Raw genomic sequence first — 21522 nt, 5'->3', positions numbered from 1 at the left:
AGCACACAATTAGCTGGAAACTGTGCATCCTGAGAGCTGCCTGATGTGCCTCTTCATTACCTTGCCTGATGAGGCAAGGCTGTTAGAGAGCTGTACTAAAACAGGGGAATAAGACAGCAAGATTGTCAGGGACAGGGAGGGGAGAAAGGGAAGGGAGGAGAGGAAAAGGAAAAAACAGTCAGGCGTCAGTTTCCTTGAACTGTGGAAAAGAGCAAAAAGTCTGAAGCATAGGTATGCTTTTAAGGACAAGTGTCTTCAAAAGTGGCAGGTCCAGCTTTGGCAACAAGTCACTCAGTATGAGGAAAAAAGGCTCAGGATATCAAGAGACAGACCATGCTGGTGCAGAAACCATTGCTGTGCAGTAGTATGCTCTGCTTCATCAAGTTCCAATTCAAAATATCGTCTAACTTGTATTTTCAATATAAAAATGCAGATAGCAACAGTAAACTGTAAGTAGTATCAGGCATGCAGGAAATAAGTCACACACTATATGAAAATACAGTGATCAGGAGTCCACTCAGACCACTATGTTTTTCCCCTCCTTAAAATGTTTCTACTGTACAGTAATAGACACGGGATAGTTTAACTAATATGGCAACAACACATCTGCTTCATCAAAGGCTGTGGAGGTACTAGATGAAGAGCACAATAAGAGAAGACAGTTTCTTTGTACGCATGTCTTGCTATTAGCATAGAAAAAAAACCCCAGCTCAAATGTATTCTTATCCCACATAAAACTACCCATTGGACAACAGCAGGTAACAGTGAAATTAATGAACTTCTGTAATCGCCCTGCCTCCCTCACCAGGCATTTAGGTACATTACTCTTAGAAGGAAAGAATATCTAGAAGAAACTAAATTTCTTGTCCTCCAGTCATTTTCTTGCAATAGATCCTGATTACACATCTACAGGTAGCTGACACTACTCCTGTACAGATAAATCAAAAAGAAATCATCCACAACTGGCTTTTGATTTGATCAAAAGTAGGTTTTAGCTCTGTGATACCTTTTAAGTAAAAATAGAGGTGCAACATCTAAAACTCTGAAGATAAAGCAACTTCTTCAATATTTACCCAGAAATGAGAAGTTACTTAAGCTAATTATTCCTGAGGCCTATCCCAAACGTGGCACTTGCCAAGATCTTTGAGAAGCTCCACTGATGACAAACAGTTGTCTTTCCACAGTTTGCACAATCACTTAACTATGACCACAAAAATAATCTTCCAGCTCTCTTTGAGCTGACAGAGAAGAACTGCCCAAGCTTTTTGTCACTGTGCCATACTACTATTGTCTGATCACCATCAACTAAGAAATCCAAAGAGCTACAGGAGAAGGAACATGGTTATTCTAGAAAGAAGCCATCCATAACTGCAGGCAAAGGCCAAGTTAACAAGCCCCTACTCTCATTCACAGAAATGCTCTCCAGCCAAGGAGCAGACTGCTCCACCTGCTTAAGAGAGGCAGACTAAGACCCCTTCATGCCCTCTCACATCAAGACAAAAGGACAACTGACAGATGAGATTTTCAGTCAATCATGATGCAATATGCAACACCACAGACCTGGCTGTTTTGTCTAAGGAAGGCTATGAAACTGCTGAGAGTGGCTCCCATTTGCAACACCGTCCTACAGCTCTGCCAGCTGTAGCCTGGCTTGTCATCCCATAGGCCAACCACTTTTTTTTTTTGACCGTGGACTGAACAATAGTCCTTCATAACTACTGTTTGTGGCACAAAGCGTTCAAGCCATTGTACTTTTTGGCCTAACCCTGACACACAGTAATAGAAATAATCCCTGAAGAAGAAAGCATGGCTACACCTGGGGGAAAGCTGCAGCAGGAGGGGAGCAGCACGGTTCTTCCCCCATACCCTCCAACGTCTAAAGTCAACCACAGAAGAGCACATCGGAAGGCACATTGCATCCAGTCCAGATCAGAGACTGTGAGCACAGCTGTAGCAAATCCTCCACACTGGAGACAGTTTTATCATAAGTTTGAAATGGTATTAGGTATAACGCCAGCAAAACCCTTTCACAACTGCATCCACGCCAAACACTTTTCCTGGTAGAGCTCTTGAGCTTAAGCATGTAGGTTTTTCCATATGTCATTCGGATTCTGCTATGCTATGAAAACATTCAAGCACAAATTAGGCAAATGGATCAGAAAGTTCAATAAGACAGAGATTAGAGGATAAATTTCAATGGTATAACTTACTATTTTACTCCTGGTTCCAACTTGTCTTTCTACAATGACATTAAAACTACTTCACCTTGACTCAAAAAGTGACCTTACACTGAACAAAAATTTAAATATTAAAATAATATCTGCATTTCCGTTATGCTTACTTATAAGACATTAGGGCTTTTAAGTGTAAAATAGGCTTCCTTCCCCACCAAGATTATTTTTCTTCCAATTGTGTCTTCTTTCTTTATTCCAAATGTATTGTAATGGCAATGATCTGGAAATTCTTTTGAGTCAAACTGTCAACATTAGACCATAACAATGCTTTTCTTGCCAACCAGTTAGGTAGTTGGTTTTAATATTCGGAGAAAGGTAGATATACCTGTACCTATTTCATAAACCTATGCAGAAATTAAAGAGTATGAGAAGAAGCACAACTCAAAAAAAATAACTATGTACTTTAATGCCTGCTAGAACATTAATGTCAGAAGAAAATGAAAGCTTGGAAAAATATATAAATCAGCAACCAGAGTGTTTTTTATTGAGTCATCCTCTTAAGGTGCATAACTGCCTTCCTAAGCAGTTTAGTTGGCCATTCAGTTGTTTGTAAAGCATCTTTCATCACTCCTTCCCATACAAGTTACCCTGCAGCCCAAAGGAAGGGCAAGAAAAGAAGTACATGTTAATCTGCAGCCACCAGTTTATGAAATTTTCTAGTAGAGCTTGCTTTCCTTGAATTTGAACTTGCGCAGCTTTTGAGGAATAAAGCAAAACAAAGAATTTGATGTAGTAACATTAGAGTTTAAAACACATTCAGTCAGCATGCCTAAACCCACATTAAAGGTTTAAAAAAAAATTTCTGTCTTTCCTTAGTGAGACAAAAAAAAAAATGGAGATGGCAGAGCATTTGGATCATCATCTGTTGTATTGCTCTCTCCTACTCTGTATTCTGAAAAAAAAAATGAATTGCCAACAAAATGCTTTATGTCATTGATTTTTAAATTAAAAAATACTTTCATAACTGATCGTCAGGAAAAATTTATAATGAAAAATGGGCTTTAATAACATTCACTACACACAGAATCACAAGGGTTTATTGGTAATAAAAGCCTTAATTACAGACTCAATTATTGATAGACATAAGTGAAGTACAGTTATATCATTTTTATAAGATGCGCAAAATATAAACTAGAAAGCAAAGAAACCATTCCTGGGCTTTATTGCCTAATGCTGGTAAGAGATTTTTTTTTGTTTTTTATTTATGAAAGAGTTCTACAACAGCCCTCATTCCTGCTGCTTTTCCTTTCCTTCACCTTTCACTTAGCTTTTCCATTTACATCCAATTTGTCCTTTCATCTAGTAACAGAGTCCTTCACAGGCTCCTTAATTTCTTTCATTCTGTCATTTTAGATGATGACAGGAACGACTTCCATTGAGTCTTCTATCTGGCCAGACACAAGCTAGCTGGTTACTGCTCCCCCAGCCCACCTTGTAGCAGCACTGCTTCAGGTGCAGCAGCAGCAGCATTTACTAGTGGGACAACCCCACCTAGCCAGGACAAGGAGGAGAAGGTGACGGTGGTGCTGAACTGTGGTAAAATCCAAAAGCCTCCTCTCATCTGTACAAAGGGCAGAGCTGACTCTTACATCCTCCTCCTGTTCACACAGAACTTTGAGAAAGAGTCTTGTAAGTCTCCAACCACTTCTGTATAGTTCAGGTACCTCTAAGCTAACGTTCAACAAGACCGCAACAAAACTAGAAGGAAAATTGGACATTGACAATGCAGCTGTGCAGGACCTCTATAAATCAACTCCTAGCACAGCCTTACACTCACACAGCTACCATCTTACGGCACCAGAGTGCCGTGCTCATTCAAGGATCCTTGCGCAGCCCAAGGCAGCACTTAGCACCCCAGAAAACCACTACCAGAAGAAACTTGCCCTACCCTGTAATTCCCCTGCTCACCAAAGAGTTAGTTAAACCACCTATGTGATCTGGATCCCCTGCCATAATTTGTGAAGAAAGTTGGGGCAACTTGGGACTTGCATGATCTTGGAGAACAGAGAAAAACAGCCCTACTAAATAGAGATATTGAAACCTGAATGAGAATCGAGCCAGTCAGGCTAGCAGAGGTTGCTATTCTTAGCATTGCCTCCAGTTAGATAAAGATTTCTGGGTAAACAAAGATATCAAGTGTACCTAGAAAATGCTTTCATTTTCACTGCTGCTGCAATCTGCAGATGGCAGTCAAGTTTCCTAGTGAGGACCTGGGAAGCAAAAAATAACAAGAAAATTCTACAAACTTAGAATGACTGATCATTGCCAGAGATTCAAATAAATGTTATCCACCACTTTTAAAAACAGAGGAGCAATCAGGCCACTAAGTCAGTTAAAAAAAAAAAAGGATCATACTGAGACAGAAAATGCAGTTAATGAGAGCCTGACTAGTGCCAATGAAATGCTCTTTGAAAAATAGGAGGCCAAAATACACTGTAATTCAGAAACTAACTGGTCTACAAAAGCTAGCCTTGAACAAGAAATAACAAATAGTTGTTAAAGTTGTTAACTTTAACAGAGACAGAATTGTTTTTCTTAATTAAAACAAAATTAAAAATGAGCAAAAACTCAACAGATACAGTAAGCAGTTTCAGTAGAGTTTACAGTGCTCGTGGAGAAATAAATAAAAATTACATTAAAAAAAAGAGGTACAAGACAACCTATTTCACCAAAAATTAATTTTACCCTAAGCAAAATAACTGATAAATACAAACAAATCAGATATCCTACTGGTAAATAATACCCACCCTTGTGGTCTGGCTAGCAGAGATTCAACCATTTCTGATAGCTGCAGTTTCATATATTAGGAACTTCAAAAAACTAAATATTACATTGCACACGAGATCTTTTTTTAAAAATACTTCAGTGAAAGAAGCTATGCAGAGGTGTGCAACTCTGACAGGATATGCTACCATCCAGCAGAAAAGCAATAGAAACAAAGTCTGCAGAAGCCTCCAGAAATACAGTCACAGAAGAGAGTCAATAAGCAAATAACGATGCTAGAACATCTGAACAAAAATAAAGGAGTGTTTGATAAGAAGGCATTTCAAGAATAGGAACACAAATGCTTGTGTATGAATAGCAAACGCTGGCTTGAATGGGCTAGTAGGACTGGAAGACTGGCATTTTTCTGGCACAATGCATTCCTAGCCTGTCACCAGCAACAAATAACTTCTGCATTCAAAGAATTTTAGATCCTTGTTGAGAAAGTCAGAGGAAAATAGAAATAACAAAAAAAGAAGAAAGTTATCCTTTGTTACTATCTCCCTTATCTGTAAATTCTGACTGATGATGCGGATAAACTAACCACCCAGGGATGCAAACCTCTTTAAACTCACAAAGCTGAAAGTAATCTATGCTTACAAGGGGGGGGGAATTGTTTGACTAATGAGAAAGTATACATCATCTTTGTCATGGGATGAATGCAAATTGTGCTTAGAAATTGAAGGGCTTGATCCTCATCTTTCACAAGCCAGTTGAAAAGACTTCAGGGAAGAGAAACATTTCTCCCTCATGTCCCTAAAACACAGTGTGTAGAAACACACAGAGATAATGTGTAGGCATTTACTGAAAATTATTACAGCTTCTAACCTTTGCTAACAAGTTCCAGGGCTAGGTAATTGATTATAAAAATCAAACTGCATTTACCATTTGCTAACTTCTGATAAGCAGCAGCTATATAATTGATTCTCACATTCAGTATGCATCCAATTGCTCTGATATGAAAGCCTGTATGTGAAACATTGGTATTTTATGTAACAGCTCATCTGTTTCACTGCCTACTTTCTCTCCATGAATGAAGACTGAACTAAAACCACCACAAAAAAATGATATTGACTACTTCAGTGTATTTGGTGTTATTACTGGGTAAATGACCCAAGACAAAAAGAGATGCAAGGTTATCAGAAGTTACTGGTTTTCTGGGAGGAAATCTAGGAGTCAGGAGCAATCTTTAGTCATTGTCCCACAAGTCTCCCAAGCAGATCTGTCACAGAAATCTGGCAAATCTCGTAATCCTGTGTTTCTCCTGGCACGACCACCGGAGAGATCACCCAGAGCTCCGTCAGGACCAAAAAAGGAATGGGCATGCTACTTCCACAGCTCTGAAGATACAGAAAGATGTCCACCTCCCCACCACCTTTTAATGACTTTCTCTCAGAAGACACACAAAAAACACTTCAGCCTTTATTTGTTCCATTTATTCTCTTAAAAGTTTTCTGTTTTCCCTTCTTATTTCTTCTTGTTTCCACTTCTGTTCTCATTTTTCTCCATGTGCTTATGGAAAAATAAAAGCCACAACTCCTTTAACACGTTTCCTGTATTAAACACCAGCAACAATGAGACTCCACTCATTCTCCGTTTTCTCCTTCAACACCTGCAAAAGGACTATAATCTCTGAGGCATAGTTTGATAGACAAATTCTGATTAATTAGCTGTATCAGAATAGTCTGCTAATATAAACACAGCTCGCATCAGCATGTGTATTCCTGCCAGCATAACAAACAATTCTCCCTCCTTCTTCCTCTCCCTTGCTTTGCTTTCGACAGTGCAGTCTGCTCACGTAAGCACATCCATGCTAGCACCTGGGCTACTATAGAAGCACCAGGGAAACATACATTACATTCTTGAGCAATGTGATCCTCTAATAAAATACCCCCTTTAAAGTCTGTAAGATAATTAGCCCTGATTATTCTACCTGATACTTTATCTGATGTGTTTCCTCTCTAGATCTTCACAAAAACCCCCCAAAGCTTGTGTTTAATGAGGGAGAAAAGAAGAACATCCTTCTCTCCTTTACATAGTCTCCTGCTGGCCTAGAGCACAGGGCTCTCCACATGGTCACTCACACAAACAGGTCAAGGCAAAGGACTTTGAATCCACACCACGTTCACTTCTGATGGACTCTGACTTCCTTCACAATTACAGCTGATCGCTTTTCTCCATGCCTTAATTACTCCTGTACTGGGAAATTCTGCAATCAAACAACTCCAAGGTGGTGTTTGAGATGACAAATGAGCCTGTGATTAAGAGATTCATGTTGTCATGCTATTATAGGCATGGTCAGAGCAAGGCAAAAAAAAAAAATTGTTTAACCCCATTCAGATCTTCACTCCAATTCTTTCTTTAGCCTGAGCACAAGTTCAAGTAGAAAGCACCATGCCTAAAAAAAATAAAATAATTAAAAAAAAAAAATATCGATCTTCCACTGACACGTCTGTCTGCTGCAAAGAGAAAAGGGCACACACTGGTCTTTTGTAATTCCCACATTCTCCCAGTAAACTTTCTATAGGTCTTGCTTCCTATCACAATTTTATGCACTGTGAGCCAAGACTTTACAGGTTTCCACTTACGTCAAGACAATTTTTTAATGATTTAAGTCTCTTGTAGCTAGTCATGGTGATCCCTCCTTCACTTACATTTAACAGTCTTCCAGACTGATGAACATGGATTTCTGGGAGTTGGAACAACCTAAATGGTCATTATTCACAAAAATCTAACAAAATATGCTTCACTGAAAGTTAATATTGAAAAAAATACAAGCTCAAATTAAAACTGTTCTGGGAGTTTATTTTAAATAGCAATAACAATAAAGCACTACAATATCTCATTGAAAAGTGGGACACAAACACCACATGAATGGGACCATAACTGAATTAGTCTACACTGCAAAATAAACAAGTAATCAACACAGGATTTGATAGCCATGCATTTAAACATATCCTAATCTCAAAACTAATAAGAAGACATAACTAAAAAAATAGATCTCATGCTAAGTCTCATAAAAGTCTCAAAACTGCAAATCTGCTCTAAAGGATTTCCTCACATTTTAATTAACAATCATAAAAATATTGTGATGAGATAATCTCAGTTTATAGAGAAGCATTTTCTCCATTTAAAATTATACTCAAGAAAGCTTAGTAAGCTGCATATTCCCTGCTGACAGGCACAAAAAAAAATCCTCTCTCATATATTATATTTTATATATGGAAAAACCATGTGTGTGCAATTTAAAAATGGAAGCTTAAGAAGTCAGCCGAAGAGGTGAACTTGCATCATACTCAGGAAGACTGAACTAGATCAACCCCCTACCTAAACCATTTATCTGCAAGCTGTGCTAGCCAGACATCCTCTGCAAGGAGCAGAAAGATGCTATGACTCACAGACAGTATCCAGCATCCTAACAGCCTCTACACCATCACTTATGGCTTACCGTGTCCTTCTGGGCCCCCTCTATAGGGACCCTGCTACCTCTAGCCTAAAAATTAGGTCCTTAGGAATATATTTAAATACTCAAATAATTTCAAAGCTGGGTCTTCAAACACATGCCGGATCATGGCCCAAAACTATTGCGTTGGTTTAATTCCTGGATCTTGTTACTTAGCACAATTGCTGTTGTAGGTTTACAGTGTCTGTCAACTACCAGACTGATGCTCCCCACCTCAGTCATAGATGCAGCATGAAAAAGCTCAGACTAGGAAAATGGTTGACAGTTGCAATTTCAGCAGCAGTGGGTCATACAACCATACTTATTACAGAGTTCATATTAAACAACTAATATTACATTTCTTCGGAAGTGGTAAAAATATATTGTAAGAATAGGGGCTGCTTCGTTCCAGAGATGAGTTTCTTGACCATCTTGGATGACCACAGCGTAAGGTGCACATCACTCCAGAGGACATCTGATGGCTCAAGAGGAGAGAGCCGGACATTTAGGTCACCCAGTGATTATGCTCAGATATGACACCCTTTCCCTGACACATTAATTCATACACCAAGCCTCTTAAAAGGACTAGAAGAAAACATTCAGGTTTTTTTTTCCTCCCTCATAAAAAGACTGTTAACATGAACAGCTTTTCAGGTTATCTGTACTGACCCAAGAACAGAGAGGGGAGGTTGTCCAGAAAGGGCGCGTTAGTCCATGCGGTCGCACTATGAGCACAGCCACGTAAGGCCAAGGTAGGAGCACTTGAGCTTTGAGAAATCCCTGTGGGGAAGCAGACGTCTTCAAGGCAGGAAATAACGCTGAATTGTATGGCTGACAAGAGGGGAACAAAGAGCCGAGTACGGTGGCATGGCAGTACACGGTCTCGACCAAGGGGGACGGCCTGCTAATTACAGCAGGTGAAAGGAAAGGGAGGAGGCAGAGTTAACAGCCAAACCCAGGAGAGCATGTGGTGATACAGACAGGGAAAAGCAGGGACTGCATATCTTGAAATGGGGTTTCCCCCTGCTCTTTGGTGTCTTTTCTACCTGCTTCTGCTCCTCTCCCTCAAAATACTCTTATCAAGGGTTCTCCTTAACCCCACCATTTTCCAGAAAGCTTTCTGTTCTCCCTCCGCAACTCGTTTCATTTGCAAGCAAAAATCCAGCTGCCCTTTCTGTACAGATGACTTACCTCCTCCATCCAGACTTCTGCCTCCAGAGGCCTGTCAGCCACACAAGCGAAAGAGGTAGCGCACGCTGGCTCTGCACAGCCATGGCCAGGGCCCTCAGCTTCCTTCCTCCTGCCGCCGCCCACCCGCTCTCTAACCCCCCGGGGGGGGGGTCTACCACAGACACCACTTCCCACTACCTCTTCAGTGGCAGTGGATGTGACGAGCCAGATCCAAAAGCTGTGTTCCCCTCAGGTTCAGCTGACTGTTCTCTGGAAACTCACACCCACGAGATGTGCAAGCCTCTCACGCCAGCTACAGCTCCTCCTGGCCATCAAAATGGCTACCCCTCCCGTCCAGGCAGCACCCTTCTGCAGGCCTTTCCAAATGACATTTCATCCTTCCCGGTCTCTGTTGCAAAGACCCCTTTCCATGATTTTGCCATATTATTTCTTTTCACAGGCTTTAGGGATATACCTGGTTTACCATACTGGAAGTAAGCTATTTGCCTTTTATTTGTGTATGCCACTCCCTTCAGAGATGCTGATCCGAGTCTTTGGCCTGATCATCAGTTACTGACAGCAAACTTCTCTTTCAGCTAGTTCATATGTGCTCCAGTCAGAAACATTTGCTTACAGAGCAGTGGGAGAAAACTGAACTTTTAAGTATAAAACCAATCCATCTTGCTCCTCACATTAATACACCCTGTCATAGATTCAAAGTGCTGCTCTTGCAATTCTAAATACTCTAGCTTTCCTTAATTGTTCTCTCCTCTAAAGCCTTTGCTCTCCAAAACCTACAGATCAGAGACATATACCAGTCAATAACACAGTGAAGTTTAGCAAACAATATGCTAGCAAAAAATATTTTCTATTTCTCAGCCTGAGATGTTCCCAAGTATCTTTTGATGTTCAAGTGCAGTTTATAAATCAAAAATGCCTCTATTATGTTATTTTGTTTTCTTTAAACCAACAATCTTACACTTTTTTCCCCTTAAACATCAGATGCTAAAAGAATAAAAATCAGTGGGTAAGAATTTTAGTATTCCATTTTTGTATCTTTTTCCCTTTCCTATGATCTTGGAAAGACAAGTTCAGACTCCCCTGCAAATAAAATGGCAGAAAAGCAGCAGCAGCTTTTTCAGTGTGAATCTGCATGCCAACTCACTTCACAAATTTTAAACCTCCACTCGCGTGTGTCATCAGCAGAAGAGATCACACCTGGTGGTATACAACATACGGCACCTAGAGGGCACAGTTAAAGCCCACGCAAGGGCTCGGTCCCAGGGCTAAATCATGCAGCCAGTGATGCTCCTCAGCTGCAGCAGTAGCTGCTGGTGCTGGCTGACACTGCCAGGCTGCCTTGAGAGTCGCTGAACACTCTCAGCCTAGTCCTTCCCTGCAACAGAGGGAAGAAACACCATCTCGGAGGAATCACTGCTCCTGCTCCAAGTCCTGGTGGGAGTTGGACCTCCCTGAGCTTTCTGACCTGGACACGTGCTGTTCAGGTTCAGATCACACGGCAATTCCCACCCTCTGAGCCTTGCAGGGCAACATTTGGCTATCCCTGCAAACTGTATCTGCAAATATAATTTGCAAAATGTTAAGCATTACAGACTCACAAACAGCGTGTTGGCAATTGCAATTACCAAGAATGTGCATCCATTGCAAAAATAGCCCATATAAAGTTTCCTAGCCTTGCAGTTGCAACTGAAGTATTACCAAGCAGCCAAAGGCCGCAAAGTGTTCACTATGTTTGAAGTGTAGCGTAAGCAAATGCTACAATGCTGCAAGAAATATAAAACTCAAATCATTTTTTCACCACTGGAGTACAAGAGTTTAGGATAGACCACTCAAATCCTCTCAAATGAAACGCATGCTGCAGTACTTCCACCCTGGCTTAACAGCCCAGGAGTGCTGACATGTCCAAGGGAAAAGTGGCTCTCCCAAACCACTGTCAGTCCCAATTCACAACAGTTTCCTTCTGTCTACAAACATCACTGTTTGAAAAGCCTGGCATACAGTGCCACTTACTCCAGAGACCATTGATCACTTTCCTCTTTCATTAAATGATATTAAAAAAACACCACACCCAAAACACACCCAACCCGCAACCCACATTCAGTTCTCAGTCTTCCCTGAGCAGAGGGAATCAAAGAAACTTTGTGGGGTTCTTTTCCTTTAAAGTTGCCATTGAGGAAGATAATGGGAAACTGCTGACCCAAGCATTTTATTAGCAGATGGAAGATTTAGGACTTAACCTCGCACCTGGAATTAATGCAAGCCTGGATGAAACTTTTCTTTTTCTAGTACCCATCCTTCCCTCCTTTCTAAAAGATAGAGTAATGGTCCACCTTTAAAGAAAGAAAAAAACAACAACAAAAAACACCGAAAACCCAATCCAGACTTCATGAAAAGTTTTAGCAAGAAAATAAAAGATTTTCATTGCAATACCCCCCCTTAAAGCTTCTATTACCATTTCCAATTAACAGGGTCCCTCAAGTTTTATGCAGAGTTTACCATGCTCTGTCACAGAACCTGCAGACTATGAGCCACGAACCTCCTTCTGTGGTTATGAAAAAAGTCCGTGCTGTATGGTATGTCAAAAAAAGTAACAAATATTTATTCTATTGCACAAAGAGAGCCTCCTCACAAGCAGTCATGGTCCCCGGCACGCTCAGCACTCTGCTCTTTCACACTCACATGAAAAGCTTCTCGGAACAACCATTGCTGTTTACAGATGACAACACCTCGAAGGAAGATTAGCAACCAGTTGAAAGGCAAGAAAAAGCAAGCCATTTATGTGGCTTTTGTGAATTAGAATCCACACCTAAGACAAGGCACCCCACCATACCAAGAGGGCTACATTTTTATATATACTTATGCAAAACTTCCAAATGTGAGGCTTATACATGGCCCTCAGGAGTAACCATATATAAAACTGTAACAATAATTCACTTCAAGAAACAGTTTAAAAGCACTACTTCTGCCCAGAAAAATTAACAAGCTTTTGGGCTGAACCACCAACTTCAGTCTTCAAAACTACTCCCACATCTAAAAAACTGGACTGTGAATTCCAGCTAAAAATGATTCACCTGCCTCTCCTCCCCCATCTGCGGATATCACCCCTCACAACACCCTGCTTCTTTCTGGATAAAGCTTCTGGCAGCTCACACTCACCCATTCAGCATTCATTAAAGAAACACACTGTGTTATTCATTCCTCCGTGCCCTGTGCCACTGATGCAATGGAAAGAGCCAAAGATCGCGAGCATACTGAGCACGCTGAAGCCCATCCTTCCTTATCACTGCTGTACTCGCAGATGGACATAATGATTAAAAAGTGACCCCCAGAGTGCTTCGCACACCGTTCAGAGCAGGAGGAAAAACTGACACCCCTAAAGTAAGCAGATACCTCTCTGCAGCAGTTCAGAGGGTAAGCATGCCCTCAGCAAAAGGAGGTAATTTCTCATGCTTGGGGGGAATACTGACCCTTCCCTTCTCATGCAGTGGAAAGAAGCCGCCACCATGGACACTATAGGTGGCCACCATTACAGAGAGTTTCTGACCTCTGGCTCTTGAGCTGCATGCTGTCCAAGGGTAACTCAAAAGCTGCCCTCGCCAAGCCGTGCTGCCGCGGTGGCTGCAGCGGTGCTCCAAGTCCCTGTCTGTGGGATGATGACAGCCAGCAGGCTCTGCGGAGCCTAACGCTGCCAGCATGCCCTGACACCCAGCTACGGCCCCACTCCCTCAACAAGAGCACTGAAAAAACACAAGTCTCATTCCCCCTGCTCCTATCTCTTTGGCTCTCAGGCAGAGATGATACATATCTTACGGCCCTCTGATATACCAACATTTTGATACATAGGCAGGAAAGTTTGCCTTCCCTGGTCCTACAGCAGCTTCCTTGTAGCTGCAGACACCAAGGGCTTACGGCTCTTTTGAGATATGGAAAGAACTTTCTTTCCAACAAAGCAGGTATACATTATGTTAAGATGCATAGCAGATACCAAATAAATTCTGTGAATCTAAACTAAAAAATGGTTAACCTGCTTCTTCTACATGCATGGTTATCATCTTTACAACATGCTACTTACTTTCCACTATCTCAGAAGCTTTAGATTCCTCCCCCTGCCACCCCCAGAAGCTGTGCAGAAGTTTTGGGTTTAGCACTGCAGGGTACTTAAAGTGATAAGCAACGACAAGAAATAACCTGCAGACCCAACTGAGTCTGGATGAAACACCAGAAGCTGACTCTTACCAAACCTGCAGCTGAACTTCAGAAGCCCCACTCCGACAACAGCAATTCACCCAGACGCTTAGGAATGTGCTGCTGTGGGGCACCACACATTAACTGGGGTTAAACCTCTAGGGTAAAGGTTATACTAAGGACTTAAACTTCAAAGCTAAGGCAGAACCTGTTGCATCATTCAACAGGAGTGTGACGAGCAAGGTCAAACTGTGGAACAGTTACCCCCCCTCCAAAAGGCAACACCCTGTTACAAAAGCCATGCCAAGAGCTGAACTACTAGAGCAAAACATTTTCTGGAAGTTTTAAAAATTTAACCAAAAAAAAAAATCACACTTACATTGGCAACAAAGATGCAAAACGTAAATTTATGCAACATGAAGTCCCTGTCATTATTTGCTTATATATTGGTGACTGTTTCAAACTGTCCAACAGTCTGCACAGCAAGCTCTGCATCACCAAGTTCTTGTCTGTGCAGAAACACAATAGTAAGAAACGCAATTCACTCATATAAACTGGAAGCTGGTGGGACATTCATAATACTGACTTCCTTACTGCTTCTGTGTGTAGGTAGGGTTCAAGATTAGCAGTAAGTTGTGCAGTAGTTTGAGAACTGAGGAGTAATGTTAAACAAACTTCACAAAAATCTCAAGTCATGAATTCAAGTTGGAAAAATTACCTCCTTGCTAGCCTTTCAAGCTGTCAAGTGTAAGATGCAAATGTTTTCTTGATTTACGTCACCAGTTGTCAGCACACTACTTTCTTGGCAGTGTCAGAAACTTTCAACTTCCCCAATTTGAGAAAGCAAATCCCATAATGCTGTGTCAATGAGTGAATTTTAAGATAATACTTACCCTATCATCTTCTCCATATGCAAACACTTGTTATACAACTTGATGTGCAGTATCAAGAATGAAGGAATCAATTCAGAATCATTCTCTCTTCTGAAGTTACATGGGTACACTGATGTTCCCCAAATCCTGCCTAAGTATTCCATTCTTCATCCTTCTTTTTTTGTTCCATGTATGGCTTTGTAGGTAAAAGCCATTAAGTTCATCTCTGCTCTCCAAAACAACTAGAATAAGCCAAACAAACATGGCTTTATCTGGATGAGTCACAGAACTCACTTTGCTAAAGGCATGCTGGTTTCTACATTTCATGAAACAAAATTCCATGTCAAAAGGGAGTAATACCTAGGCTAATGCTCTAGATAATCAACAGCAAAATAATTCAGAAACTGCAATTAAAGAACCACATCTCACAAATAACATTAAGACCTCACACTTGCATTCAACTGTCCATTTTTAAGCCCAGTTCAAACCAGGTATTGTCTGCAAGCTAGCCAGTTACAGAGCCTTCTGTGAACATTTACCATTCCACCCTACTGACAAACTGCATCAACCCTCTCTTGTCTTTCTAAAATACAAGCCTTAGCAGTTCTTCCTAGCCAGAATGATAAACTCATTCAACTCAACAGCGAGTTCTTGAAAATTGAGTTGTTCCACTTTCTAAGCCACCCCCCCCCGAAAATTCACAATTTAAAAAAAAGCAACCCAAACCTGAAATATGTCAGTCAGTCATATAAAATGCCACATTTAACTGTAGCTGTTCACTCATTGACACTATACAAGCTCCATCTATTTTGTTATCCAATATCTACGGTTATTTTCTCTAGTTAAATTGAAAAAATAGGAAAAAATATTCGACTTCTGCAGCAAGTCAAAAAATAAATGGCATTTATGCAGGATTCATCTGATTGAAGAATAATGCTGAGTTCGTTACAAGTTTACTTGAAGGCAACCCAAGAATTTTTTTTTTTTTAAAGGGGCTAGTCCTTAATGGGGCTTCATAATTAGTTTCAAAATAGTCTGATGAGAAACCATATTTTAAAAAGTAAAGGAACCAAGAAAAATATAAAGTCCTAGGTTTGCAGAACAGTTATCAGCTTTCTGTATGTACCTGTTTCTGTATTAGACACATGGAATGGGTTAAAAGCTTACCAGCACATCCCTAAGCTGACTTTCTTTTACAGTAGCCCAGAATCCAGACTCTGTTTACAGAACAGCATACATAGTCCAGTTTTCTCTTATGATCCCAGAAGAGCTTACTGAAAGAATAATTTTTGTTAAATAAAGGTCCTACTTAATACATCTTATTGGAAGTGTTCTAGCTTTTGCCACAACAGTCTGTCCAGTCCGATCATTCCCTTATCCTGTTTGTACCCAATTTCATGCAACACCACTCTCGGCCTATTTCATCCCTGGAAAGTACCCTCTTTTTATTCTAATTCTTTTTGTGTTTCTCCATGAAGCCCCCTCCAGACAAGGAAAGGTTATTTAAAAACCTGATTCTTTAATGTATCCATTTAAAACACACACAATGCCTTGCTGCAAAAGAGAAGTACCTCTAATTGAGTCATCTTTGTGGGTTTGCCTATTATGTGATTCGGATTTGTCCTTCCTTCTCCTTCATGCAACAGGAAGCCTGTGATGAAAGTAAGATGCTTTCAGAAACAAAGCATGGCACCACAGAACACTGCTAAGAAGCAAAGACTTTTAACATAATTTTCAAGCTGAAGCCAGAGGTCTGGGAAAAGCAGATGCACTGTTTCTAACAGTAAGGTAGCGGAGCTCCCTCTATTGAATTAGCTGCCAATATCTCTTCAACTTTAAAAGATGCCAACTATGGTCAAAATCAATGTTCTGTTAAAAAACCCAAAACTTTCCAGCCTGGACAGCTGGGACACACCTATCAGGTACACTGTATAAGAGCGCTAGCTGAGGGAAGGGGACAACCACCGCGCAGCGCTTCTGACACATGCCGAAATGTCACCAACCTGCCAGGGCTCCAGCCCCGGGGACTTCTGCTGTCCATGAGACCTGAGGAGATGTTTAAAATTTGACTGACGTTTGAACGCTTTCCCTCAGGAGCAAAATTGCTGTGACCAATACCCACGTTTAACGATGCCAGGAAGTGCTACAGATGGGGCTACCACAGCACAAAGCATGAATGCAGTTCAAGCATTTTAAGTTTTTCTTCACAATAAGGGGTTAACTCTACAGAGTACAACTTAATTGAAAACAGATGATATGGATATACAGACTGCCGAAACACTCATTAAATCACCAAATGCATTTTTGCTTGTTATCAAGGGAACAGCTTAGTATTTCCATTGCTATTGAAAGCACTTCAAATGCTTTCTAACCAAACATTACAGAACTGTTCTAACCCCTGATAACCTCTAAAAGTCATACCCTAAAGCTGCAGGCGCTCTCTCTTGCTCTCTCCACTGTTTTATCACTTTCTCCCTTTTTTTACCTCTCAAAAGAGGCATATTTCTTATCAACAACAAAAATACCAGCTCAGTAGAAGCAGCAGTTGTTTTAATAAGTAAATATTTATTTGCCTTTCTGGAGACCTATACACATGATAAGAAAGGCAATTTAATCTTAAAATAGGCAGATATTCCTCAAAAGAACTGCCACTTTAGAGGGGCAGATTAACATCCACTGGGGTAGCACCAACTGCGATTCAAGTCACCCTCAATAAAACACATTGGGGAAGAAGAAAAATAAAACAAAACCAGGAAAGAAAAAAAAGGAAGACATTTGATCCAACCGCTGCCAGTAGTGGATTGTCAGCATACTAGTTGCACTGCAATCTCCTCTGTAAAAGATGAGGTTTATTTTCAAGCGTATTAAAGACAGAAATGTAAAGCCTCCTTTAATATTCATGCTGTTCTTACTAAAGAAAAGATACCAAGATAAAGAACGTGTAGGTCAAAGCCTTGTCTTCAGGGAAGATAATGCTCAACAATTTCAAATCAAGGGGAGTTGTTAATGTTCAGTTTTTCCTGGAAAAAATCATGTTCTGCTTGAGTCAATTCCAATTATCACCCTACAGCATTTACAGTTCTTGAAGATTCTCTCATTTGAGCATCGGTGCATGGAAGCATAACTATTTTTCTTGAAAGCAGAGGAACTCGACAGAAATCAGCACGTTGCAACAGGTCCTCAATTCTCTTACAAGCGTGGCCTTGCAGTTTACATGCATTTTCTAATAAAAAATGATTGTATTACCAGAGGAAAAAAGCTATACACTAGCCAACCCAGAGGAACCTTCAGGAGCACTGAACAGAGAGCCTGAAGATTATGGTTTTTAGATACAGTAGTATCTCTCAAAAACCAGTACACAAAGTCTAGCCCTGTATCAGAGTTAGCAGAACTGAACAAGACCATACTAAAAAACCCTATACTATTAGTGATGTGAAAAAACAGTTTCCACAGTCAGCACGGTAGTATTAAACAACAAAAAACCCACAACAAAAACAACAACAACAAAAAAACCCAGCAAAAAACCACAAACCTCCCATGTGTGAAACAGCAGTGGAACAAGCACTGCAGACCAGACCTTGAACCAGCTTATCAGTGACCATCATGCTTGCAGTCATATAGTGTAGGTCACAAAAAGAAGAAACTGAACATTGATCACCTATCATTAAGAAATCCAATTACAAATTATAGCTCCTACAAAGTTAGCACATTCAGTCTCTCAACTGTTAGTAGGCTCAAAGTCTATACAGGTGGGTCTGGCCCTTCTGTAGCCAGTTTCCTATTCTGCAATCTGCTTTTGTTTCACTCAACCAGTCCAAAACCACTTTGACACAAGATACTCTCCAGAAAGTCCCTGTGGTAGGAACCTAAGAAAAGCCCATGGTGGTGTGACGTGGTATGACCAGCCAACACATTAAAGCTATTGCCACTACAGTAATGCTTGTTTTTATACAAAGTCTTTCTGCACCATATGTAATCAGATACGATGTCCTGGAAAGCTGCAGTGAGCACTCTTATAGCTTAAGACTATAAACCGCACTACAGAAGCAGGATATTTGTAAGAAAATAGAGAAGATAGGTTTATCCTGATCACGCAGATGTAATTTGCATTATGTAAAACACTTAATGCTATTTTCTTTACTTTCCTCTTCATGTGTCGTCTCGCATAAACATTTAGAGATTCTGTTCTCCAAAACTTTCCACTGGAAATCAGCTAACAAATAGCTTAACTTCTACTACAAAGACAGTTGAAACTATTTACCCTGGGATTACACATTAGCATCCTAGGTTACCGTCAGGAAGGAGAACGGATGGTAACTGTAAGGAAGGGTATTACTCTTACACAGGTTAGAAAGTGGAACTAAGATATCTTGGAATTAAATATGACTTACGACAGAGATATTTATTTCATGAACATAACAACATATATTTCCTCCAGTAAAAATCAATGGGCTGAAGTTTCAGAGATTTACAGACCTGGACGATTTCTGTCGTTGCCTTCTGCCTTATGAGAAGTGCTAGAAACCCAACAGAAGCGGGGAGAGCACAAGAAGAAAAACAATTTATGTTGCAAGACTTTTCTAGCATATTCACACCAAAAGAGGAGGGTTAAAAAAAAAAAAAAAAAGGAATTTTTAAACATATCAAACACTTCCCAAAGCAAACAATTTAACAACTTATGGCTCACTTGAAATTAAGGGTGGCTTTGCTACCTGTGTATTGGACCACAGACACATAGTGTATCAAAACATACATACATGATGCAGACATTTCCTGATTTCAGTCTCAGAAAAACCATGTGAACTTCAGATCTTAATACAGAAAACCAGTTTCCCTAGATCAATGTCACACCAGATATACCAGGAAAAAAAACATAGTCAGGAGTGAGAACACAGTGTGTGTCATATGAATGAGAAGACTACATATTACAGTCTCACTACCCTTACGCAATATAGCAATATGTAACAAGTCTTTAGTAATAACACATAGTACGAGAGACTCTGAGTTATAATTCACCAGAAAGTGGGGGGAGGGACAAGCTTTACAAAGGTCATGATTAGCTCCTGATTAAAACCTGGCTTCCTTTTCACATAGAGTCATTTCCTCTAGAGAAGCAGGAGATTTTAATTGGTATTCTCATTTAGTCTGACCTAGAGTTAGTCTCCTAATACCAAATGCAGACTTGGACCCCCTCCTTTTTTTTTTTTTTTTTTTTTTTAAATGGGTATCTTCCTAGGCAGTTCATTCTGTGAAGAAAGACTCAACATTTCTCATAGGGATCCCCAGTCAGCTTGAATATTGCTGGAGAGATCTACACCTGATGCACATCAACTTTCAATATGCTTTTAATACTTCATCTATTGCTTTCCATATGCAAACCTGAAATGGAAGTCCCAAAAGCCAAGCACCATGATAAAGTAATATATCCAGAATTTTTTGTAGATGATAGCAAATTACCTATCATCTAAAATAGCTGAGATAGAAAGGAGAACAAAATGTGAAGTATACAGTAATATCAAGACCTTTTTATAGATAATTTTATATTTAAGTATCTTTTATACTCTGCAGAATAGACTGAGAACTAGAGACTTAAATCTTATTAATCCACTTAGGTGTTCCAGGCATTTTCAGTACTGCCGGGAAAGTTTCTAAGCTGAGGTGGGGCTGGTTTCTTCCCACATGTATTTGCCTGCACTCTGAACAGTTAGCCTGAGCTTCTCCTTGAGGGGGCAAGGAAGAAATGAAGAGCAGAAGAAACTAAGTAAATGGTTTTACCTCCAACCTATTTAGCTCAGAGGTGGTCAAGTCCCATCGTTTTATAGTCCTCCATCAACACAACCCTGGAGGTAAAATATTTTATGATTTCAGGTTTCCTTCAATGGGAAAATTGTAGACAGTCACACAATCAGCGAGATCATTTTGTATTTACTGGGATAAATCTCTCCACCGGGGCCAAGTCTTCCTTCTTTGAAGCTGAGGTGCTTATCTCTCTGGATACTCCACATGCCTTTAAGATTTCTTAAAATGAACAATCTTTCCTGAAGACTTTGTCTACATCACAGAAACCAGTATTCTTTGTAAACTGCCGCCGAGACTGGTATTTTTTTACATCTTAGAGTGTATAATCACTGTATCGGCCAAAGCAAAAGCCTAGCAGAACAGCCGGACACGTTGCTTGTGGTTCCGATACTGCTTTTGGTTCTGTTCGGAGCTTTTTTACTATTGTAATTGAAATTAAAGCTTCGGCAGCCTTACTTTATTGGTATAGCTCATTTTCTACTTAACTAAGCCTTGTACAAAATAAACATAAATATATCGCTAGTGAAAGAGATCTGTTCTGTTCTTCCATTCCGATGAGAACATACTGCCTGTAAATGGTTAACTGGAGAGCACGTAATAACAAGGCAGAGGCCAGGAATGAAAAACCACCAACTCCAACACTTCAGCAAACCCTTCGCTGTTGCAAAGGCAGGCACATAAAGGCAAAGCCATTTCTTAAAGCAATACAAAATGTTACCACAGGCTGACGCTCTTTCTACAAGAATAATGAGACGGTCTCCGCGTTGAATGCAGAACTCCTCACTTCACAGCTTTTCCCTCAGACTTCACTTTCACGCTCAATATTTACAAAATAAAGCCTACAAACACCTCATGGCCAAAATATTCCCAGAACAATTAGGGTATTTAGCACTCCCTGTGCCTTCCCGCTTCCTCAATGCCTCAAGAGTGCTTTTACGGGGGGGGGGCCGGGGGGGGGGGGAAGGGAGAGGGCGGGAAGAGAAGTTACCCACGCGAACCCGATCCGCCGGAGCAGCGTCATCCCACGCAGGGCTAC

General features: G+C 40.5%; 1 protein-coding gene across 1 annotated transcript in view; it reads right to left on the bottom strand.

The window, feature by feature from the left end:
- Positions 1-21522, bottom strand: part of ALCAM (activated leukocyte cell adhesion molecule) — a 120079-nt gene that overhangs the window by 97342 nt on the left and 1215 nt on the right. The window lies entirely within an intron of this gene.

The sequence above is a fragment of the Mycteria americana genome, chromosome 1 (assembly GCF_035582795.1).
Source record: "Mycteria americana isolate JAX WOST 10 ecotype Jacksonville Zoo and Gardens chromosome 1, USCA_MyAme_1.0, whole genome shotgun sequence".
In the NCBI taxonomy this organism is placed as follows: domain Eukaryota; kingdom Metazoa; phylum Chordata; class Aves; order Ciconiiformes; family Ciconiidae; genus Mycteria; species Mycteria americana.
This window is presented reverse-complemented; position numbering and strand designations above follow the sequence as displayed.